Genomic DNA, 26,117 nt, shown 5'->3' on the forward strand with positions numbered 1-26,117 from the left:
TGCGCCATGTTGCGTCGGGGCTGGAGCGTTGAAGGAGTCCCCCGCGCATGTGCGGGTTTGCTCTGTCCAACTGCGCATGCGCGGGTTGGCATGGCGCCCATTTGGCACCGGGAAGGGGGGCTTGAGCGGCGTGAACCACTCTAGCGCCATGCTGACCCCCACATCGGTTGTCCCCGTGCCCATTTCGTGCCGTCGTGAAACGTGGCGGAGTTCATGACGGCTCCATTTTGGAGAATCGCGCCCTATATCTGTCAGTGATCCCGAACGAAAGAAGCGATCTGGCAATATTGCAGAAGCTCACACCTTGCTATCCCTGAAAAGCCACTAATGACCCTGTGAGCTGCACAGACCAAATTCAAATAGAACTATTCAACAGCCACCTACATTTCAGAACCCAGGCTGGCCGACAGGAGTCTGCTCATCTGCTAAGAAGAAGGACCCTGCAAACTTCCTTTTAATTCTTAATTGTTGAGACAATCGTGGGGACCCAGATGATAAATACATGTCCCTTGTCAAAGACAAGGTGGAAATGTGGGATTTATGAAAGCTGGTTCCTGACTTGTGGAACCAGTGATATTGCCTTGTTGAACTGCAAAGTCTGACTAGGAGCCTCACTGACCAGGTGCTCTGGCTCTGTTTGAACACTTTGCCCCATTAACATTGCTTTTACTGGAAACCTGCTACCATTGCCTACGAGGCTGATCCGTCTCTGCATGCCTATTCCACCATGTGAAGTCAACACCACTCGAAAAGTGAAGTGTACAGCTTTGGATATCAACCAACTGACCTCCATGAAGGAATACCTCATTAGAATTTAATTCTGGGCTCTGGAACCCACATCAAACAATAGGTGGGATTCACCGGCCTTCCAGCCGTGTGTTTCTGGACAGCGGGCGGCGGCACGCTGTTCGCTGGCGGCGGGACTCTCTGTTCCCGCCACTGTCAATGGGAATTCTCATTGAAGTGACGTCACACCACCGGAAAACCCAACTGTGCGCTGCCAGCCGGACCAGAGAATCCTGCTGCCAATGAATGGTCGGAGAATTGTGGCCTATATTTCTTTTCTCTGTGATCGCCGCACTGTAAATCATTATTTTCTCTCTCCCACTTTTACTGTATGAATGCAAGGATGCAACATTGTAACCCTCCTGCCTCATTTTGAGTACTTGCAAATAAACGAATCCTTTGAGTATATCCGATCTCAAATTTTACTGTGAGGTTATTAATAGAATACTGGATCGCACCAAAACCGAGGAGCTGGGGAATATGCCACCCGTACATAAAGAGGGAAACAAATGAAAACACCTTTCTGTTTGGAGCAGTTGGTAAGAGGAGAAATTACTGCTGTGCAAATTAACCTGCTTCCTGTGTTATCTATTGGAGTGAAACAAATGGTTATATAGCCTGGGGGGCATCAATCATGGGAAAAGGCAAGGAGGCAGGCTCGGGTGTCTGGTTCACTGATATGCTTTAAGAAAATCTGCCATCCTTACCCACTGTGGCCTGTATGCACAAATGTTGGTTACTCAGCGTCCTTTGAAATGGCAAGCAACTCAGTTGTATCTCAAAGTCAATAAAGAATGGACAATAAAGGCTGACTTAATCAGCGAAGTCCACATCCTTCTGAATGAATACAGACACAAACCAAAGCTAGTTAACTTCTAAACTAACTATAACAACTGGAAATATTCAATGCCTCATGTCCTCGATATTTGCAGATTTGTTTACTGTGTAATTACTTTGTTTAGTAGATTGTAGCATAAGCTAATGTCTAATAAAGAGTTTATTCTACTACCAAAAGAAAGTCTTGCATTTACTTGAAAATTTTCACAGCATTTCAGGACATCCAACAGCACTTTGATATGTACTTACTGTTATAGTATAGGAAATGCAGCAGCAATTAGAGTACACCAAGCTCCCATAAAAGGCAATATAACAATAACCAGATCATATGTTTTATTGATGTTGTTTGAGGATGATATGTTGGTTAACATTCCAAGAGAAACTCCTTCAAATTGCACTATGGAATCTTTTACAACCTTCTGAGAAGGCAGACTAGCCCTTGGTTTAATAGCTCATTGGAGAGATGGCAACTTGGACAATGGAGCACTCCCCCTGTACTGCACAGATGTGTCAACTTTGATTTTGTGCTCAGGTCTTTGGAGTGGGCTTAAATCCACAACCTTTTAAAAAAAAATTTAGAGTACCCAATTGATTTTTTTTCCAATTAAGGGGCAATTTAGCATGGCCAGTCCACCTACCCTGCACATCTTTTGGGTTGTAGGGGTGAAACCCACGCAAACACGGGGAGAACGTGCAAACTCCACACAGACAGTGTCCCAGAGCCGGGATCGAACCTGGGACCTCGGCACCGTGAGGCAGCAATGCTAACCATTGCGCCACCGTGCTGCCCCAAATCCACAACCTTCTGACTTCAAGTTGGGTGTGCTCTCAAGTGACCTACAATTGACATCTCAAAGTAAAAGGCTGCCTTATAATGAATGAGCCAAAATATAGTCATGAGAAATTTCTATACAATCCCCGAGGGCAAGCAATCTGCTCACACGCCTTCTCTTGTCATGAAGCTTCCTTCAATTCTTTGGACATCTGCACCGTTGCCCCTTGGATGGCCAAGTTATTCAAAGCTAAGTCCAAGATAATTGTTAAGAAAAAAATACAGAAGTGTAGTGACCTGATGCAAATTAATAGTGCCTCTATTAACTGCTGTCGTATGCTTTTAAGAGATAGAAGAAGAATATCACCAGAAGGGAACAGTAAGAAGTCTTACAACACCAGGTTAAAGTCCAACAGGTTTGTTTCAAACACGAGCTTTCGGAGCACGGCTCCTTCTTCAGGCGCCCTGGCCACCTGAAGAAGGAGCCGTGCTCCGAAAGCTCGTGTTTGAAACAAACCTGTTGGACTTTAACCTGGTGTTGTAAGACTTCTTACTGTGCTCACCCCAGTCCAACGCCGGCATCTCCACATCATGACCAGAAGGGAAGTGTGTCATGAGATCCAGTAAGTATCACTTTGGCCTGTGAACAAAATACAGCACACACAGCCCTGCTGATGATGTCTTCAAGCTTTCCATCCATGTATGTATGTTCTCATGTTTAAATAACCATTGTGTTTACACAATCACTTATGAGTGTTTGGGGCATTTGTATCATTCTAAAAGCACAACAGTAAGAACTTTGAGAGTTATGAGACAGAATCAGAGAATTTACATTGCAGAAGGAGGCCATTCGGCCCATCGAGTCTGCACCGGCCCTTGGAAAGAGCACCGCAGTTAAGCTCATAATTCCACCCTATCCCCGTAACCCAGTAACCACACCTAACCTTTTGTTTTGGACACTAAGGCCAATTTTAGCATGGCCAACCCACCTAACCTGCACATCTTTGGACTGTGGAAGGAAATCGGAGCATTCGGAGAAAACCCACGCAGGCACGGGGAGAACATGCAGACTCAAGCAGTACAAGCAGTGACCCAAGCTGGGAAACGAACCTGGAACCCTGGAGCTGTGAAGCAACAGTGCTAACCATAGTTGTTTAAAATAAGCATTACATCTTAAGGGGTTAAAACTAACCCAATCTGCTGCTCCTTTAAATCTTCCTTCTGTTCAAGTTGGTTCAGAATAAATTTGATTTAACTCCTCATGCAGCATCACCTCCACTTGAACAGCCATCAAAACAGGGTTATATCCCGGGCTAAATAGGGTGGGGAATTGCACCCAAGTAGGGTGGTCTTTCGTAGGGTCAGTACAGACTTGATGAGCCAAATGGCCTCCTTTTGCACTGTCGGGATTCTGTGATTCTATTCTGCTTGTAGATTCATGCTGAACAAAGATAAGGATATAAATCAGTAACTGTGTGATGAGAAATGGAAGATATCCTGTTGGAGGTGATGGAGAAAGATCCTGTTGAAACAGAGAGGACAGAGACAGACGGAGAGGCCTGAATCATTCACTCCCCCCATCACCAGTGAACCTGGCTGCTGTGTGAATCACTGACATGATGGAGCTCATCAAGGCTTCTTCAACAACACCTCCAAATCTGTGATTGCCACCACCTAGAATAACTAGGGCAGCAGGTACACAGAAACACCAAACATTTGCAAATTTCCCTCAAAGTCACACACCATTCCGCCTTGGAAACATATTGCTGCTCCTTCAGCATCATTGGCTCAAAATCCTAAAATCCTGGAACTTCTTACCTAACAGCACAGTGGGTGCACCTATACACAGACTGTGGCAGTTCAGTATGGTGCACACCATCACATTCTCCAGGGAAAATAGGGGTGGGCATTAAATGCTGGCCTTGCCTGCAATGCCCACACCCCATGAACATATATATTCTCGTAGCACATGGTCTGCTGAGTGGTGAGAAGAGTAAGAGAGAGGAATCCTGTTACAGGGCACATTGGATATAGAAGATTTGGTTACTGTTGGAACTTAGGCTTTGATTCACCATGAGTAATGCTGGTGATCCATGAGTTATATTATGACCAATAGTAAGCTGGATTATGCAATGAGTATTTGGCATTGGTATTTCAGGTGGACTACTCAGGGTCTGATGCCAGCTCTCTTTTCTTCCTAACAGTATATTAGAGAATCAGAGGCATAGCAAATGCAAAGTAACCTGCTCACATCCCTTCTCCTGTCTGTGGAATACCCTCCAATTCTGTACTGGCATCTCCAGCCTGGTATCTCAAATAGTAATGTGGACTTGAAGTATGGTTGCAGATTTCCCCAGAATGACATACCACAAGTGATAATTGCTTATTCTTCCTCCACTGTCTTTAAATTCTTTCCAAGAGATGTATGAATGGTGACTGAGTGGGCTGATGTTATGACATCTCCATGTATACCACTTTTGAATTGGTTGCCAGAGGCATACATTAGCGACTTGGTAATAAATCTGTCACCATGATGCTGTGCGTGTACAGGATGGAAAATATGCCGTGATAGCGTGCGGGACAGGCAAGAATAAAAAAAATGGAATGCCCATATTTCACATTACTTGAATCTGGTTTCATTGAAAATAATTGACTCATGCTGGGTAACTCACCTCCTGACTGCCCAAAGCCTGCCCACCATCAACAAGGCACAAGTCAGGAGTGTGATGGCATTCTCTCCACTTGCCTGGATGAGTGCAGCTCCAATAGCACTCAAGAAGCTTGGCACCATCCAGGACAAAGCAGCCCACTTCATTGGCACCCCATCCACAAACATTCACTCCCTCTACCACCAACGCACAGTGGCAACAGTGTGTACCATCTACAAGATGTACTGTAGGAACTCACCAAGACTTCTTCAACAGCACCTTCCAAACCCATAACCACGTCCATCTAGAATGGCAAGAGTGGCAGACACCTGGGAAACACCGCTACCTTGAATTTAGCCCCCAAGTCATCATCCTGACTTGGAAATATATGGCTGTTTCTTCACTGTTGCTGGGTTAAAATCCTGGAACTCCTTTCCAAAGCACTGTGGACATATCTATACCTCGGGGATTCCGCAGTTCAAGAAGGTTGCTCACCACCACCTTCTCAAGGGAAATTAGGGATGGGCAATAAATACTAGCCTAGCCAGTGAAGCCACAACCCTTTAATGAATAAAAAAGGACCACTCCAGAGGTACTGGATATTTTCTATCCTGCACTTACACCTGTGCCAAAGCAGCAGGCAAAACTACATTGTGGAGAGTAATTGATCTGCTTAATTTTCGTATCGTTCACTACCTAATCTACCATGAGTAAAACAATTAATTGCTTGAAACCACTGTTCCAGAAGACAAGGTTTGGGATAACCAAGTTGTTTTTACATGATGTGCAGCATTATGTTCAGCACAATGGGAAAGGAAATGTAAAAAATATTTAAAAGCACAAATTGTGAGAATGACCAAGAAAGGCAATAGTTTTCAAATCCCTTTCATACCACCCTATTGTTTTGTCAGTCGCTGCCAAGCTACAATGATGCATTGACATTGCATCCACTTAATCCCATAGAAGGCACAAAAGGGAATCCTTGTGCTCAATCAAACAAATGGAAAGTGTCCTGTGGAGCTGCTCATCTTCACAGATAAACATGATGTCATGGTTCATCTAGTGATAAAGTAATTAGATGCTGAATGATACAAATTAAATATTTAAAGACAGCTTTTGAAAGTAGTCCTGTTTTAATGAAAGCAAAACTGGTAAAGCATAACATGAATGGGACGTGAGATTGTCTTTCTTCTAGTTCTACTGATCTGAAGAGAATGTTTCAATGGTCTCAGATAAATATTCCTTCAACAGATTCATGAATTTAATTTGAACCATGCAACATGGCAGCACGGTAGCATTTTGGATAGCACAATCGCTTCACAGCTCCAGGGTCCCAGGTTCGATTCCGGCTTGGGTCACTGTCTGTGCGGAGTCTGCACATCCTCCCCGTGTCTGCGTGGGTTTCCTCCGGGTGCTCCGGTTTCCTCCCACAGTCCAAAGATTTGCAAGTTAGGTGGATTGGACATGATAAATTGCCCTTAGTGTCCAGGGTTGCCCTTAGTGTTGGGTGGGGTTGCTGGGTTGTGGGGATGGGGTGGAGGTGTTAACCTTGGGTGGGGAGGGCAGCACGGTGGCACAGTGGTTAGCATTGCTGCCTCACGGCGCCGAGGTCCCAGGTTCGATCCCGGCTCTGGGTCACTGTCCGTGTGGAGTTTGCACATTCTCCCCGTGTTTGCGTGGGTTTCACCCCCACAACCCAAAGATGTGCAAGTTAGGTGGATTGGCCATGCTAAATTGCCCCTTAATTGGTAAAAATAATTGGGTACTCTAAATTAAAAAAAAAAAACCTTGGGTGGGGTGTTCTTTCCGGGAGCCGGTGCGGACTCGATGGGCCGAAAGGCCTCCTTCTGCACTGTAAATTCTATGATAACATGGAAGCAACGTGGCCCATGGACCAACTGTTGCATCATGAGGAAACCAAAGTATTTATGTGCCAGTGATTTATAAAAGGATTAGCACATCGAGACATTTCCATCTCACGAGAGACCTCTTGTGAGATTTACAATGCCTGGGATGCCGCGCGAGATCGAAGGAGATCTCGCATGATGTCGCGATCTGGATCTCGCTCTCACTGGTTGGAATGCAGATGTGCATATTTGAGTGAGCGGTTAGCTTCACTTAAATATATCTTGGCAGGAGACCCCCAAGGACCGAGATTGAATGCTCACACCTGGAGACCCCGCTGTTTAGCACTGGCTTTCACAAACGTGGACCAGATGTGATGACACTTTCTTCGCCAAGGCCCGTTTAACAGAGGGGTCATTCCCGGTGTGGAGAACAGCCCGCTAAACGCCTCCCAAACCAGCCTGATTTTCTTTCCTGTTATATCGCGCTCTGAGTTTCAATTTTAGTTTTTAAGTATTATCTTGATGAAAGACGATACGGAATGCAGCATAAAGCTCAGGAATAAGGCCGGGATCCAGACTACCATCCTCAGCATCTAGTTTCTGGGGAACTTTATTTCTAAACAATATCTTCACCCATCCCAAACAAGTCCACCAGTGTCAGAAGTGGTGTCTCCAGATGCGGGGGCTCCCAGGGCATGAAACACCAACCCAACTTGGAGTCTTTTAGGCGGGCAGTATATTGGGCGAAAGGAGGTAAACAACCTCTCACCTAACAGATATGGGGTCCACTTGTAGACTCAGCTGTGGGAAATGGCCTGATTTTTAAATTTCTGCCGTTATTAATGTGTTCGATTCAGAGCTCAACAGGACATCCCAAACATATCGAAGGGAGACTTCAAAGGACGCCTGTCCCAATTGTCGAGTCATATCAGTATGTAAAACTCCTAGTGGGATTGTTGTCGAACTATCCTGGGAGCAGCATACTTTAGATCTGGTCATGTGTAATTAAACATGACTTATTTTTATTCTTTCATGGGTTGTGAATGGCACTAGCAAGGGCAGAAACTTTTGCCCATTGCTAATTACCCTTGAGAGCAGTTAAAAGTCATTGCTGCGAGTCAGGAAGCACATGTAGGCCAGAATAAGGATGGCAGTTTTGCCTTTGATGGCACCATTACTGAGAGAAGCTTTCAATTCTAAATCCTTTATTAATCAATTGAATTTAAATTCCATCAGCTATTGTGGTAGGCTTTGACTGTGAACCTGTGCCTTGGGATTATTCGTATTATGAAATTCCCATCACACCATGATCTTATGGTAAAGGATTCTCTGGGGAGCAGTAATGATCACATGGCAGCATTTCACATTCGGTTCGAGGGTCAGTGACTTGGCTTTGAAAAAATATCTTGTAGCTGTCTTCATGCTGGAAAGTGCTGACGTAGTGGTGTTGTCACTGGTCACGGGTAATGTTCTGGGTGAAATGTTGGCTAGTGTAGACTTGAGAGATGAACAGACACTTCCAACACTGATGCAGGTTCAACCCAATTTTATTAACTAACTTCTAACTAACTAACACACGATGACTGTGGGTCTAAATGATGCTAACTTAAACTAGAGACCTAAGCGGTGTCCGAACCAGTTAATTCTCTCAGCACGTGTTGTGAGTCTGTGCTGGGCCGGATGATTTCTTGTTACACTCAGAGGCAGCACCCAGAATGAGCGGGAACCATGGTGCCCTCTGCCTTTATAGTGTGTGTATTCTAACTGGTGATTGGCTGCGGTGTTTGTACATGTTGATTGGTCCCTGTGTGTGTCCATCGGTGTGTGTCTGCACCATGATATACTGGTGTATATTATGACACTGGGCACCTGGGTTCAAAATACACCACGGCAAATGGTGAAATTTGAATACAATAAAATTTGGAATTAAAATTTTAATGACAACCGTTGGCTTAAAAACCCACCTGGTTCATTAGTGTTCTTTAGGGAAGGAAATCTGCCGTCCTTACCTGGTCCAGACTCACAGCAATGTGGCTGACACTTAAATGCCTTCAGTTAAAGGGCAGTTAGTGATGGGCAGCCAGCAACGCCCATACCCCATGAAAGAATTTTTTAAAAACCACAAAGGTTGTAATCTTCCAAACATCCTGGGCTGGATTCTCCGTCGGCAGGATCCTCCATTTTGCTGGCAGCGCACTCACGCCTGCGGGTTTCCCAACGGGAAACCCCATTGGTCGGCTGGCGGGACGGAGAATCCCGCTGCTGGCGGGGGGGGGGCGCTGGACCGGAAAACGGGTGTGGCGGGACGGACAATCCCACCGCCTATATTCTGGAAAGGTCTGGGCACATTGGAAAACCGGAAATGTAACCCTCCCATTCAGGAATGCAAGGAGAGGGAAAACAGGAAACTATAGGACAGGAATATTGCTGAAATTCATCGTTAAAAATTAGTAGCTGGGCATTTAGAAAATAATAATACAAGCAAGCAGAGTCAACACGATTTTATGAAAATGAAATGGCGTTTGACAAACCCATCAGAGTTCTTTGAGGATGTTACATATAGGGTGGACAAAGGGGAAACCGGTAATTTTAGTGCATTTCAATTTTCGAAAAGCATTCGATAAGGTGCCAGATAAAAGGTGCCATGTAAAGTAAGTGCTCATGGTTTTTGGGAGTAACATGTTAACATTGATAGAGGAATGGCTAACTATCAGGAAACAGAGATTCAGAATAAATGAGCCATTTTCAGGTTGGCAAACTATAAATAGTGGGGTGTCACAGGGATCAGTGCTGGGGCCTCAAGAATCTACAATGTCTTAGATGATGGGACCAAGTGCACTGCAGCTACATTTGCTGACAATATAAAGATAGGCAGGAAAGCAGGTTATGAGGGAGACACAAGTGTGTTCAGATGGATATAGACAGGTTAAGTGAGTACACAAAAGTTTGATAGATGGAGTATATATAATGTGGGGAAATGTGAGATTGTACATTGGTAGAAAATATAGAAAGCAGAATATTATTGAAATGGAGAAGGACTGCAGAATGCTACATTATGGAGATAATCACAAAATATTAACATGAAGATACAGCAAGTAATCAGGAAGGCAATTGGAATGTTGGATTTTATTGAAAAGGGGATGGAGTATAAAAGTAGGTAAATCTTGCCACAACTCCACAGGACTTTGGTGAGCACGTGGAGTACGGTGTACATGTAACATCTCTCTATTTAGGGAAGGATAGACTTGCATTGAAAACAGTTCAGAAGAGGTTCACTATGTTGATTCCTTTGGGTTTTCCCCTCTTTTGTTAGTGACAGTTAAGTCCTAATGAAGAGTAAACTTGTGGCATGGAAGGCACATGAAGGATTGGATTCTTCATTGCCCGATGCTGTAATCGGATTTCCTGATCCGGCGGAGAATGGAGCGTCGGCTGGAAAATGTGATCAGGTGGGGTGCCAATCCCATTCAGATGTTCGGAGCCCCTCCTGGTGATGGCAATAGGATATATGCCTCATGCCAGCGGCACTGTGCAAAACCATTATTTGCATGCATTTAAATATAATTAACAGTCCGGAAGCTCAAATCTCCACCTCCCTGTGATTCTCCGGCCTCTCAGCTGGGAGTCACTCGGGCATGTTTGGTGCAGGTATTTACAAGCGGGATCCAGGTGCCATTGCCATTGATGGGAGCAAGATGGTAAGCAAAGTGTGACCTCAGAGTAGCAGAGAATAACTTGATGGCAAGTGCGTGGACTCAGCTTGTCTCCCTCAACAAGGGTTACCCACTGAGGTCATGGCTAATGACACCTGTGCGCAGGTACCAGACCAAGGTGGAGAACCACTATAACGACGTCCATGCAGCAATCAGGAGCGTCATCGAGGACTCAAGATGTGTACCCGATGACTGGACCGTTCTGGCAGAGCTCTCCAATATAGCTCCCAGAGGATCTCGAGCATCATGGTGGCCTGCTGCGTACTTCATAACATTGTGCAACAGTGGACTGACATACTGGAGGAGGAGGAAGAATGGCAGGCCTCATCTGACAAGGAGGACGAGGATGGTTTCCTGGAAGACCCATATGTGGAGTCAGAGTTGGCACGGCAGGCTGCACAACATGTGATCCAGTGCTGCCACACATGGGACAACATCATCATCTCCACATTTGGCAACTATGAGACCTGGGCAGTGGCAGCTCAGCTACTCTGCCCCACCTCTTCCCACCCCACCCCGCAGCTACTTCAACCACCCACCCCCTCCCCCACCCCCGTCCAGGCCACACACATAAAACCCACCTTCCCCCTGAGCCTCTCATCCCTTCCTTCCACTCCATCCCACTACCACAACTTCCCTCCCAAGGTCCATGATGTATACCCGATGACTGGACAGTAACAGCTAGGAGAATGGGAAGGTCATGGAAGAATAGACATTTGTTTTAATTCATTCATGAGATGTGGGCATCACTGGCTTAGCACGTGCCAGTTGAAGGAGGGAACTATTTCGCAGGCCGGACCCGGCAATTCTCCAAGGCATATCGGCAGCTAGAGCTGGGTGCTCTAAGTTGCTGTCCTGCTGGTCCCCAGCAAAACAGGGAATAAATGGCAATTTTAGGCCAGTTTTCCACCAGTCCGACGCCACCATGGGGACATAGCCCCAGAATTGGAGAATCCAGCCCATGATTTTTAAAAGCACAAGTGAACCTCGCTGTCCGAAATTCGCCCATTGGAGGCGGAGAATCTTGGCGGCCCTGAAGGATACCATAGAACATAGAACATACAGCGCAGAAGGAGGACATTCGGCCCATCGAGTCTGCACCGACCCACTTAATCCCTCACTTCCACCCTATCCCCGTAACCCAATAACCCCTCCTAAACCTTTTTTGGACTCTAAGGGCAATTTATCATGGCCAATCCACCTAACCTGCATGTCTTTGGACTGTGGGAGGAAACCGGAGCACCCGGAGGAAACCCACGCACACATGGGGAAAACATGCAAACTCCGCACAGACAGTGACCCAGCGGGGAATCGAACCTGGGACCCTGGCACTGTGAAGCCACAGTGCTAATCACTTGTGCTACCGTGCTGCCTGGGTCAGGCCCACTAATGATATTAGGACCGGGATTCTCCTGAATTCCTGTGATGGCCCGCGCCTGGCATAAAAAGTGGTGCGGACAACTCCCGCGTTGGGCCGACGGGAAGTTGCGAAATCCTCTGCACTTCCGGGGGCTGGGCTGGTGCTGGAGGGGCTGGTGCCATGCCAACCGGCGGTGAAGGGGCGGCGTGAGTTAGCGCATGCGCAGAACAACCAGCGTGGTTCCGTGCTTGCGCAGACCGGCCGGCGTATTCTAACGCATGCACAGGGGGGTGTCTTCTCCACACCGGCCATGGTGGAGCCCAATTAATTGGGACCAAGTCCGGGGTCCGCCCGGAAGGGCGCAAAACCCCAGGGGGCTATAAAACAGAGTCCCCAAGTTCAGTTTGCGCTCTTGGAAGCTCTTGGAAGAACTCTCACCTGACCGGCGCCGAAGAGTATGGCAGCTGGTGTCAGAGCGGTGGGGCGGGATTCACGCCGACCCCCCGGTATTCTCCGACCCAGTAGAGGGTCGGAGAATCCCGCCCTAGGTGTTTACTGTATGTGCAGAGTGGAATGCTTTGTCGCCGCTGTCGAGGCACCGGAGAATTGCAATTTGGCATAAAACTGCCGCACGCCCCGATTTCAGCGTCAAAACTGATTCTCTGCAGGGCAGCACGGTGGCGCAGTGGGTTAGCCCAGCTGCCTCACGGCGCCGAGGTCCCAGGTTCGATCCCGGCTCTGGGTCACTGTTCGTGTGGAATTTGCACATTCTCCCCGTGTTTTGCGTGGGTTTCGTCCCCACAATACAAAGATGTGCAGGATAGGTGGATTGGGCATGCTAAATTGCCCATTAATTGGAAAAAAAATTAACTGGGTACACTAAATTTACTTTTAAAAAAACTGATTCTCTGTCCAATCGGGTTTCCCGATTCCGGCATCAGCCAATGGTGAATCCAACCCATGGGGTGAGGCCTTGGGAAGGACTAGCCTTTGGGAGAGAGGTGACTCACTTGCTATAGGGACATCTGCATTGCATTGGACTCTCACTTATTTGGAGTATGCTGAACTCCATTGCTGCAATTGCCCTCTCCTCGGCTTCTCCTGAAATCTGCAGGGCCCTTTCCTCAGAGGGGGGTGTGGACCCATTCCTCTGGTGCTCCTGGCGATCATGGGCCACTTTATCATTGGGGACATGAAAGGACACAGTGAGATGATGGGATGGGTTTTATGGGGGGTTTGTAACTGGTGCCATGTATATGCGAGGCTCCGAGTCAAAGAGGACAATACATGTGTGGGGTCTCGTGGAGGGGGGATTGTAAGGGAGATGCAGGCAGATGAGGTCTTGTTGGCGTCTCGGAGAATGGAGACAGATTTGTGGTCAGAGGGACAGGAGTAATGCCAGGGGCATTCATTTACTCACCCAAGCTGCTCGAAGGGGTTTGTTCATCTTCTTGTGGCACTGAGTGCCAGTCTGCCTGGTGAGGCTGGCAGCATTCAGCCTCTGCCACCTCATCCCTGGCTTTGTCTAGAATGGCGGGCTTGAGTCTCCGCCCCACCCTGGGGAAGAGGGTGCCCCTCCTCTGGATAAGTATACCCCGCAGGGCAGGATAAGTATACCCCGCAGGGCAGGATAAGTATACCCCGCAGGGCAAGAGTTATAGCTGGGGGAAATGCAATTATGATGCCATTAGACATGACTTAGGATGTGTAGATTGGAGAAGTAGGCTGCAAGGGTTGGGCACACTGGATATGTGGAGCTTGTTCAAGGAACAGCTATTGCATGTTCTTGATAAGCACGTACCAGTCAGGCAGGGAGGAAGGGGTCGAGCGAGGGAACCATGGTTTACCAAAGAAGTGGAATCTCTTGTTAAGAGGAAGAAGGAGGCCTATGTGAAGATGAGGCGTGAAGTTTCAGTTGGGGCGCTTGATAGTTACAAAGAAGCGAGGAAGGATCTAAAGAGAGAGCTAAGACGAGCAAGGAGGGGACATGAGAAGTCTTTGGCAGGTAGGATCAAGGAAAACCCAAAAGCTTTCTATAGGCATGTCAGGAATAAAAGAATGACTAGGGTAAGAGTAGGACCAGTCAAGGACAGTGGTGGGAAGTTGTGTGTGGAGGCTGAGGAGATAAGCGCGATACTAAATGAATACTTTTCGTCAGTATTCACTCAGGAAAAAGATAATGTTGTGGAGGAGAATGCTGAGACCCAGGCTATTAGAATAGATGGCATTGAGGTGCGTAGGGAAGAAGTGTTGGCAATTCTGGACAAGGTGAAAATAGATAAGTCCCCGGGGCCTGATGGGATTTATCCTAGGATTCTCTGGGAAGCCAGGGAAGAGATTGCTGAGCCTTTGGCGTTGATTTTTATGTCATCATTGGCTACAGGAATAGTGCCAGAGGACTGGAGGATCGCAAATGTGGTCCCTTTGTTCAAGACGGGGAGTAGAGATAACCCTGGTAACTATATGCCGGTGAGCCTCACGTCTGTTGTGGGTAAAGTCTTGGAGAGGATTATAAGAGATACGATTTATAATCATCTAGATAGGAATAATATGATTAGGGATAGTCAGCATGGTTTTGTGAAGGGTAGGTCATGCCTCACAAACCTTATCGAGTTCTTTGAGAAGGTGACTGAACAGGTAGACGAGGGTAGAGCAGTTGATGTGGTGTATATGGATTTCATTAAAGCGTTTGATAAGGTTCCCCACGGTCGTCTATTGCAGAAAATACGGAGGCTGGGGATTGAGGGTGATTTAGAGATGTGGATCAGAAATTGGCTAGTTGAAAGAAGTCAGAGGGTGGTGGTTGATGGCAAATGTTCAGAATGGAGTTCAGTTACGAGTGGCGTACCACAAGGATCTGTTTCGGGGGCCGTTGCTGTTTGTCATTTTTATAAATGACCTAGAGGAGGGCACAGAAGGTTGGGTGAGTAAATTTGCAGATGACACTAAAGTCGGTGGAGTTGTAGACAGTGTGGAAGGATGTTGCAGGTTACAGAGGGACATAGATAAGCTGCAGAGCTGGGCTGAGAGGTGGCAAATGGAGTTTAATGTAGAGAAGTGTGAGGTGATTCACTTTGGAAAGAATAACAGGAATGCAGAATATTTGGCTAATGGTAAAATTCTTAGCAGTGTGGATGAGCAGAGGAATCTCGGTGTCCATGTACATAGATCCCTGAAAGTTGCCACCCAGGTTGATAGGGTTGTGAAGAAGGCCTATGGTGTGTTGGCCTTTATTGGTAGAGGGATTGAGTTCCGGAGCCATGAGGTCATGTTGCAGCTGTACAAAACTCTGGTACGGCCGCATTTGGAGTATTGCGTACAGTTCTGGTCACCTCATTATAGGAAGGACGTGGAAGCTTTGGAACGGGTGCAGAGGAGATTTACCAGGATGTTGCCTGGTATGGAGGGAAAATCTTATGAGGAAAGGCTGATGGACTTGAGGTTGTTCTCGTTAGAGAGAAGAAGGTTAAGAGCTGACTTAATAGAGGCATACAAAATGATCAGAGGGTTAGATAGGGTGGACAGTGAGAGCCTTCTCCCGCGGATGGAGGTGGCTAGCACGAGGGGACATAGCCTTAAATTGAGGGGTAATAGATATAGGACAGACGTCAGAGGTAGGTTTTTTACGCAAAGAGTGGTGAGGCCGTGGAATGCCCTACCTGCAACAGTAGAGAACTCGCCAACATTGAGGGCATTTAAAAGTTTATTGGATAAGCATATGGATGATAATGGCATAGTGTAGGTTAGATGGCCTTTAGTTTTTGACTTCCCATGTTGGTGCAACATCGTGGGCCGAAGGGCCTGTACTGCGCTGTATCGTTCTATGTTCTATGTTCTATGTTCCTCTCCTCAATGGTGTCCAGCATTCGCTCAATCCCAGTCTCCAGGAACCTTGGAGCTGCTCCTTTTGCAGCCAGCTGCTTGGCAGGAATGACAGTCTGTGCTGAGTGGAGCACTTAAAAGCTGCCCCAGCTTGTCAGGGACTGAACCCGAATCCCGACCCCAGCAAATCAGACACTAGCGTGGCCAGCGTTTGGGCAGGCTGAATCTGGGCTGTGTGCTGGCCAATTTGGGCTACGCCTACGGTCACTTAGTGCCCTGAAGGGATCGCCAGTCTCATATAGGAATTGTGTCTCTGCCAACGCTACTCATATGATGACATTGATGAAGAAGTTGATGAGGAGTAAACCAGTTATGTAACATCGGACTTTGACATCTCGGACAATAACTGTGTCAAAGCACAGCTCGCCTTTCAGATACAAATGCATTGCAAAACATATCACATTTTGAATGGCACAACCCAAAATTAATTGAGCAGTTATCCAGCAACATGATAACTGTGCTAAAGACAGATCTCCATTCTATAGGTGATGAACGATTAATTAAGACAAAATGAGAGTAGAGAGTAATCGAGGGTTTATTACACAGAGATGTGGAGCCTCCCGCAGCTGCTGCCGAAATGGCTGCAGCTCGGAGAGCCCACACATTTATACTCCACCTACTGGGCGGAGCCAGCAGGCAGGGATCTACCCCCATACCTGTAGTACAGGGGCCTGACTGTAATACCCTCATATGCAGTATACACAATACAACAGTGGTAACTACAACATTCACCCCCTGTTAAAAAAGAGTCCAGCAAGGGTGGTGGAAACATATAGGTTGTTTAAAAATACAGGTTGTCTAAATTTTAAGAAAGAGGTTACAAATTTAGACGGTCGGGCATCTTGATCCGTCATTGCGAGTGACAAAGTTGTGGTGTTGATTCAGGCGTTGGTTTGGTCGTCGGGAACTCTGGGAGCGTGTTGAGTTCATCTTCATCCACGGGTGGGACCAAGGGGAAGGAGGCTCGTCCTGAAGCGGGGGCTGTGGTGGTGAGCACCGGGGGAGGGTGGGTGGCGCCAGGGCAGGGGGGGGGGGGTGTGTGGGGACCCAGCTGGTGCCAGGTCCCAGAGGGAGACTGTGTCTTGGCGGCCATCATGGTACGCTGCGTAGGCGTACTGCGGGTTCGCGTGGAGTAGCTATACCCTCTCAACCAACGGGTCTGCCTTGTGGAGCCGCACGTGCTTGCGGAGGAGAACAGGTCCTGGAGCTGCCAGCCATGTTGGGAGCGAAACCCCGGAGGTGGACTTCCTGGGGAAGGCAAAGAGACGTTCAAGGGGGGTTTCATTAGTCGCAGTGCACAGGAACAGCCGAATGGAGTGAAGGGCGTCAGGAGGACCTCCTGCCAGTGGGAGGCCAGGGTGTTCTGGATTGTAGGGCCAGCTGGACGGCCTTCCAGACCGTCCCATTCTCCCGGTCCACCTGTCCGTTTCCCCGGGGGTTGTAGCTGGTCGTCCTGCTCGAGGCAATGCCCCTGTTGAGCAGGTACTGGCGCAGCTCATCGCTCATAAACGAGGATTCCCGGTCGCTGTGGATGTAGGAGGGGAAACCGAACAGAGTGAAGATGGTGTTGAGGGCTTTGATGACGGTGGCAGACGTCATGGGATGGCGAAGGGGAGTCTCGCGTACTCGTCGACCACATTGAGAAAATACGTGTTGTGGTCGGTGGAGGGGAGGGGCTGACGCGATCAATGGGGCAGGAGGCCTTTACCAGGTGCGCACTGTAGCCACCTGGGTTGGCCACTTCCCGAGTCAAAATGGAGATTCGCAAAGAACGCAGGGAAAAACGGACAATATCAGAAAACAAGCAGTTTGCAGAGTTCTTCTGTGTATTCGGTCTGCAGAAAGCAGACAGCACTGAAACCAGCAGCCATACATATTAAATGAGCAATTTCCGGGCACAATAGATACAATTAAGGATGACCAAGGTAAAACCAGACTCCTCGTCGCCAGCAGGAGTCCAAGGCAAAAGAAGCTAACGAGCACCCAAGGAACGCCCAGCGATCAGGAAACAGCCCCAGTATTGGGGAAATCAAACCGATCGATTGGTACGTGATCCAATCGATTGGAGTCCGGTACGGGGTCCGCCCAAAAGGGCGCGAAGCCCCTGGGGCCTATAAATTGGAGGCCCCAAGTTCAATTCGGTCTTCTTGGCAGGGTCTCCCAGCAGCTCGAAACAATCCTTGACAGAGACCTGCCTAGCAGCTGCACCAACAAGTAAGTGTCCAGTCAACGCACGCTATGAGATAGGCGCTCCTAACCCTTAGTCCATACCAGCTGGAAGCCTGCAGACTCAGGATCGAACGAGAGGCCATTGTTCCCTGACCCAGTGGGTTCCTTTTCCAGAAGATCAGTATTGACCTTTGTAGAAGTAGCTTAGTTTTGTAGTATTTATGCATGAGTAGCGATTGACTGTGTATATAATAAATGTATTTTGATTTGAACCTTACTAACTGGTGTATTGAGTTATTGATCAGCACGAGCTTGAACCTCGTGGTGGTATCATAAAGATACTTGGCGACTCTAGAGCAAGGTTATAAAACAGAGCCAATTGAGTGTAAAGCACACTTAGCAAAACGGGCAACAGCACGGTCTGGCCGGTAGAAGTGCGGTTTACAGTCCACGCAGACCTGGCAGTCTCTGGTGATAGCCCTGACTTCCTCGATGGAGTAGGGCAGATTGCGGGCCTTTATGAAGTGATAAAAGCCTGGGTGACCCCTGGGGTGACAGAGATCGTAGTGCAGGGTGCGGAGTCAGTCCACTTGTGCGCTGCCACATGTACCTCGGGATAGGGCATCAAGAGGATCGTTGAGCTTACTGGGGCAATACAAAATCTCGTAATTGTAGGTGGAGAGCTCGATCCTCCACCTCAAGATTTTATCATTTTTGATCTTGCCCCGCTGTGTGTTGTTAAACATGAAGGCAACCAATCATTGGTCAGTGAGGAGAGTGAATCTCCTGCCGGCCAGGTAATGCCTCCAATGCCGCACAGCTTCAACGATAGCTTGGGCCTCCTTCTCGATGGAGCAGTGCCAAATTTCGGAGGCATGGAGGGTGGTGAAAAGAATGCCACAGGCCTGCCTGCCTTGTTGAGGGTGGCGGCCAGAGCAACGTCTGATGCATCGCTCTCGACTTGAAAGGGTAGCGTCTCATCGACCGCGTGCATTGCGGCCTTGGCGATGTCGGCCTTGATACGGTTGAAGGTCTGGTGAGCCTCGGCCGTCAGTGGAAAAACGGTGGAGTGAATGAGTGGGTGGGCCTTGTCCGCATAGTTAGGGACCCACTGGGCGTAGTACGAGAAGAACCCCAGGCATCGTTTGAGGGCCTTGGGGCAGTGGAGGAGGGGAAGTTCCATGAGGGGGCGCATGCGATGAGGGTCGGGCCCTAGAACTCCGTTCTGGACCACGTAGCCGAGGATGGCTAATCGGTCCGTGCTGAACACACACTTCTCCTTGTTGTAGGTTAGGTTGAGGAGGTTGGCGGTGTGGAGGAATTTGGAAAGGTTAGCGTCGTGGTCCTGCTGGTCATGGCCGCAGATGGTGACGTTATCCAGGTACGGGAAAGTGGCCCGCAGTCCGTACCGGTCAACCATTCGGTCCATCTCCCGTTGAAAGACCGAGACTCCGTTAGTGACGTTGAAGGGAACCCTAAGGAAGTGGTAAAGGCGGCCGTCCACTTAAAATGCGGTGTACTGGCGGTCCGCCTTGCGAATGGGGAGCTGGTGGTAGGCAGATTTCAGGTCCACTGTCGAGAAGACCCGGTATTGTGCAATCTGATTGACCATATCAGATATGCGTGGGAGGGGGATGAGGAAGGAGCAGTGCTCCAAAAGCTAGTGTTTGTAAAAAACCTGTTGGACTTTAACCTGGTGTTGTAAGACTCCTTACTGTAATAAATTGATGCACTATCAATTACGACGAGACGAGAGTAGAGAGTAATCGAGGGTTTATTACACAGAGATGTGGAGCCTCCCACAGCTGCTGCCAAAATGGCTGCAGATCGGAAAGCCCACACATTTATACTCCACCTACTGGGCGGAGCCAGTAGGCAGGGATCTACCCCCGTACCTGTAGTACAGGGGCCTTACCGTAATACCCTTGTATGCAGTATACACAATACAACAGTGGTGACTACCACAATAGGTGATTAGGAAATCAGAGATGACAGCTGATGGAAAGAGTTACCTTGAGGCCTGGCTGATGTCACAGACTCACATATTTGCGTTCATGAAAAACAAGCAGAAGTTACTAAAGCTGAGCATCTCCAGCGAGGGAAATCATTCTTCAGAAGTGTGCGCCCATGTTGCAGTGAGGAGAATATTATCAATGCGATGAGAGTTGCTGCTTACCACGTCACTTATGAACAAGCACCTGGGGCGGGAATTTCCGACCCCCTGCTGGGTTGGAGAATCGCCGGGGGGGGGGGGGGGGGGTGTGTGAATCCCATCCCGCCGCTCAAGCACTGGTTTTTGGGCGAGGCGGGAATCGCACCAGTCGGGGGCCATTGGCAGTGCCCCCCGGCGATTCTCCGGGCCACTCCCGCTGCCATGAAATAGACAAGATCCATACCGGCAGGACCTGGCTTGGAGGGCGGCCTGCGGAGTCCTCGGGTGGGTGCGGAGGTATCCGGCCCCGAGGGAGGTCACTCTGGTGGCCTGGTCCGCGATCAGGGCCCACCGATCTGTGGGCGTGCCTGTGCCATGGGGGCACTCTTTCCCTCCGTGCCGGCCTCTGGAAGGCTGCGTGATGGCCGGCGCGGAAAAGAAACCCCCTGCGCATGCGCAGGAATCATGGCAGCGGTTCTGTGCATGCACCAGAACACACTGGCACTCCTGCACATCCGCCAACTTGCGCCGGCCAGCGGTGGCCCTTCAGCGCCGGTTGGCGCAGCGCCAACCATTCCAGTGCCGGGTTAGCCGGAGTGGTTTATGCCACTCTTTGGCGCCGGTACAGCCCGCCCCGACGATTGCAGGAGAATCCTGCCCCTATTGTCTCACATTGTACTTGCTAGTTGTCTAAAGACCAGCTGAAGGACAGCCCTCTGGAGAGGCAGGGAGCAGGGTTTCTCTGGTGTCAAGGTGGTTCCAAATTGATGTGAATAGTGATGACTATGGAATCAAGTCAACTTTTGTCATCAACTCAATAATCAGATCTGAGCCAACTGCCCCTGCATTACATCAGGGCACAGTTGATGATTAAACATGCCAATTTGATTCAGAAATCACATTTGTCAAGATAAATGTGTAATTAGAGGCTGGTTTCTTCCATTTTTATATAACCCTGAAAGCCAATGCCCTAATAGGTCATTTTGCCCTGGCTGGATTAGCAAAAGTTTATCTTTTTGTGCCAGTCAGTTGCATATTTCAGCTGGCCAAATTCCAAATGCACCTTCTGACAACGTTAAAACATGAACCGATGTGGTCAAGCTCTGCCTGTGCAAATGAACAGTCTCTCAATGCAATCTGACTTTTGCCTCTCTCTTCTTTCCTCCACGTTCATCTTAGCAGCAAGAATCTGATCTGCAATCTTCTGAAGAAGACACCTCAGGCCACCTTCTGAGGAATCATTCATTACCCACAATCATGCAATACGTGCTCCGCAGTCAACAGCATGGAGACTGGAAACCTGGTGGGGCAGATAACAAGTTTGAGGCACCTGACACTCGGAAAACACTCAGTGCAAGTGAGCAGGATCTGGTGGCAGGGATAGGTCAGAGAGTCTGATCTCACTCACCTCTACCTCTGTGACTCCTTTATGGAAAGAAAATTACCTGAGGCATATGATTGTATGACGTTGTGGAAAGGCTGTCAAAGACTTTGGAAAGCCATGTAAGAAATAATGTCAGGTCCACTTCCAGCATGTTGGAGGGATGTTCTATCACATGTCTACTCTGCAGTCTACGTTGGACCAAATGCCCACCTCCAGGGTCACTGCAGCCATTTTATTACAGACTCAGACTCCCAGAGAACACCAAGCAAGAGCATCTCAGGGATCCCAACAGCAGCCTCCTACCAGTTCTGCTGAAACCACGGTGGGAGCAGTTGGTAGATGCGGTGGAGTGAACAAATTTTATTATAAATAAGTAATTTGAGTTGACATTTGGGTGACGAATTGTCTGAAGCAATTGCTAGTATTTGGCTGACGTGAACATTTAAATTACTTTGACACCTTAATTTTCAGTGTGTTCATTAAGATGCTAATGAGTCAACATGTTTTTGGTAACCGTGAATGTGTGTCTTGGTGGAATTATTTCAATGTTACAGAATGCAGGATGAAGGGTTGGTTTCAGTAATCAGAGCAGAGGACTGTGCAATTCAGCTGAACTGTCGTGTAATTTGTTCAATGCATCATGCACTGCAAGACCTGGTACAGCTTCATTCTCTCTGTGTGTGGACTCACCCTCAGCCAGTAGTTCCTCAGCAGATGAGGAATCCAACTCTCTTCTCTACAGGTACTTCTCTCTCGGCAGCTATATTGTGGAGGCCAAAAGATGTCACAATTAGGGTAAGTTTTTCCACTTTCAAAAATGACCAGAATACGGGGCCATAGATACAAATGTAATATAGTTACTAATAAATCAGGGAATTTATTTGAATCTGGGACTTCACATGGAGTAGTTCTAGTGAATCGTGCAGATGCATTTAAGGCAAGGTGCATGAGGTTAAATGGAATAGAAGAATATGTTATATGAAAAGGTGGAAAAAGACTCAATTGGAATATAAATTTGGGCACAAGCATGGTGGACAGAATAGCATGTTTCTGTCCCATAAATTCGAGGTAATACTGTGCAATATTATATGATATAATTCTGCATGACAGTCCATCTGATGCATATTCACACAACCTCTAAACCTACATAGGCATCTAAACCTTTGCTTTAGGTCCCTTTTAGTGATATAGGATCCATATAGCTCGATGATCCTGTTCACAGTAACATGGCTCTGGTTCCATATGGTCTATTTAGGCATAGTGGGGTAGTAAAGGGGCGCCATCAGCCAATTGAGACAGAGTTAGCCTTTCTTCCCAGCAGCCATCCTTTGGCATTCTAAATTGAGATGTGCTGAACTTGTGAAGGGCAAATAAATCACAGCCGTTTTCCATGGCCGGTTGCCGTCTCCTTCCTTCCTTCTGCTTGCCCCGTGGCGCCTTTCTGCTGGTTCACATTCTCCACTCCTTCCCATTTCCTTCTCTGCTTTCCTTCCACCCTCTCTGGCTTTCCGCTCTCTGCTCCAATGCTTCATCCTGCTGCCTGCTGCTTTTCCAGTGCCGATTCCCTGCTGACTTGCATCCCCCACTCCCTCCTGCTCCTCCCACCACTTATCACCCCCCTCTCCTCACTATTCTCTGTTCCCTCCTGCTCCTTTACTGCTTTCCTCACACTCCCCTCAGCACTTGTGGTGAATTATAAATCTAGTAATTCACACTGTGTTGTATTATATGTATTGTGTCCTTGTGGGCTCTGTATACGAGCCGTTGCATGGCTCTGCCCATAGGGGGAGATGAGGAGTTTGTACTGGGCTCCACCCTTGGCTCCGCCCACTAACCAGAAGTATAAAGCTCTGAAGTCCTGAGCCTGCTGCCAGTTCATCTCATCGCAGGCAGGCTCTGTTGTAAGATTATTAAAACCACTGTTCACTTCCAATCACGTGTCTTGTGAATTGATGGTCACATCAATTTAATAATCTTAGGAAACTTGAAGAAAACGACTATGGAATCAGCCCTCAAACCTGACCCGACTAGAACTCGACCTGCAGGCTGCAGAGGCGAAATAAATCTTTCTACACTGGCTCAGATGTTTCAAGGCCTACCTGGCTGAATCAAGCACTTTAGAAACTACGGAGGAGCAGAAACTCAGCCTACTGCACGCAAGGGTGAGCCATCGTATCTCTACTCAACTTAACAGTACTACCTCATATACGGAGGCCCTGGCCATGCTAGTTCGAATGTACGTGAGGCCCATCAACGAGGTGTACGCGCGCCACATTTTTACGACCCGCCGCCAGCGCCCCGCGGAGTCACTGGACGAATTCCTGCGCGATTTAAAATCTTTAGCTCGGCACTGCAATTATCAAGCTGTATCAGCCGCCCAACATATGGAGCTCACTGTCCGAGATGTATACGTGGCAGGGCTCAGGTCCAACTATGTGCGCCAACGGTTGCTTGAAAAAGAGGCCCAGAACTTGGAGGACACTGTAGAGTTAGCTACAACCATGGAGGTCTTGTTCCGCAGCCTTACCTTGTTCCCCGCGGACCAAGCGACCCCATCCTGGGCCCCCGACCAGCGACTACCCCAGGCCTGCACCGCATGGCCACCCACCCACTACGCAGCTCCAGTGTGCCATTTTTGTGGGCAGCCCCAACACCCACGGCAGGACTGCCCGGCCCGCAACGCAACCTGCAGCAGCTGTGGACTTTCTGGGGGAGGCAAACACGCATTTGTAAGGGGTCTCATTAGAAGCGCGGTACAGAGGAGCGACCGGATGGAGTGGAGCACGTCGGGGAGGACCTCCTGCCAGAGGGGGACCAGGAGATTCCTAGACCGAAGGGCCAGCAGGACGGCCTTCCAGACCGTCCCGTTCTCCCTCTCCACCTGCCCATTTCCCCGGGGGTTGTAGCTGGTCATCCTGCTCGAGGCGATGCCCTTGCTGAGCAGGAACTAACACAGCTCATCACTCATGAAGGAGGATCCCCAGTCGCTGTGGATGTAGGCGGGGAAACCAAACAGGGTGAAGATGCTGTGCAGGGCCTTGATGACCGTGGTAGAAGTCATGTCGGGGCAGGGGATGGCGAAAGGGAACCGGGAGTACTCGTCAATTACGTTGAGGAAGTACACGTTGCGGTCGGTGGAGGGGAGGGGCACTTTGAAGTCCACGCTGAGACGCTCAAAAGGGCGGGAGGCCTTCAGCAGGTGCGCTCTATCTGGCCGGTAGAAGTGCAGCTTGCACTCTGCGCAGACTTGGCAGTCTCTGGTTACGGTCCTGATCTCCTCAATGGAGTAGGGCAGGTTGCAGGCTTTGACAAAATGGAAGAGCCGGGTGAGCACCGGGTGTCAGAGGTTATAGTGGACAGCCCGGAGTCGGTCCACTTGTGCGCTGGCACATGTATCGCAGGATAGGGCATCAGGGGGCTCATTGAGCTTCCCCGGGTGATACAAGGTCTCATAGTAATAGGTGGAGAGCTTGATCCTCCACTTCAAGATCTTGTCATTTTTGATCTTGCCCCGCTGTCGTAGCGGTCTCGAGGTTGTGGGGCCGAGACTGATCCAGGGTGATGGAGGCGAGCTGCGGAAGATGTTGGGAGGTCCTGGGCTGATTAGCGGTGGTGGAAGTCTCAGCGGGGAGCAAACTGCCCGACGAGCAGGGGTTCTGAAGCGCAGTGCAAGATGGTGGCACCCACGGGGCGCACATGGCGGGCGGCATCAAAGATGGCAGTGCCCACGGGCCGCACGTGGCTTGTGGTGGAGAAGATGGTGGCGCCCCTGGATCACACATGGGGGGTGCAGTAATGCCGGGCCTGGAAACAGCAGCGACCGACCGGGCCTGGCAAACGGAAACAAATTGGCCCTTCTTCCCGCACCGTTGCAGGTCACGCTCCGCGCCGGGCAGCGCTGCCTGGGCTGGTTGCCCTGGCCTCAAAAATAACACTTGGGCACCCCGGTGTTGGTTGGCTGCCACGTGGCGCAGGCTTGCGGTGAGTTCGAGTCGGCAGCTGGTTAGGCCCACGATGCCCACGAGGGTCGCACGGTCGGGGGTACAGTCCTCCAGATTATGGGAGGCCACTTCTAATAAATTAGCAAGCTGCCTAGACTCTGCAACATCAGCGACCCCCTTCCAATAGTCGCTGGCGAACGTACATAGACTTCATGCCCGTGACGTAAGCGCCTCTGATTAATAGTTCGGTGTGTTGGACTGCCAAAACTGCCCGGCAGTCACAGTTCCTATCGAGAATCTGTGGAGCCCGCAGGAAATCGTCCAGAGTCTCCCCCGGGAGTTGCCGTCTCGTGGCCAGGAGGTGCCTGGCGGGCGTACACTTGATTCACCGACTTAACGTAATGTCCCTTTAGTAGCGTCATCGCTTCTGTGTAGGTGGGCGCATCCTGGATGAGGGGATAAATTTTGGGCTCACCCGTGATAGAGGACTTGGAGCTTCTGTGGGTCTGAGAGTTCTTCAGTGGCAATAAATTGATGTACCGTCAATTACCACGAGACGAGAATGGTGAAACAATCGAGTCTTTATTGCACAAGATGTTGTGCCTCCTGCAGCTGGAACCAGAATG

The sequence above is a fragment of the Scyliorhinus canicula genome, chromosome 1, assembly GCF_902713615.1.
Source record: "Scyliorhinus canicula chromosome 1, sScyCan1.1, whole genome shotgun sequence".
Lineage (NCBI taxonomy): Eukaryota > Metazoa > Chordata > Chondrichthyes > Carcharhiniformes > Scyliorhinidae > Scyliorhinus > Scyliorhinus canicula.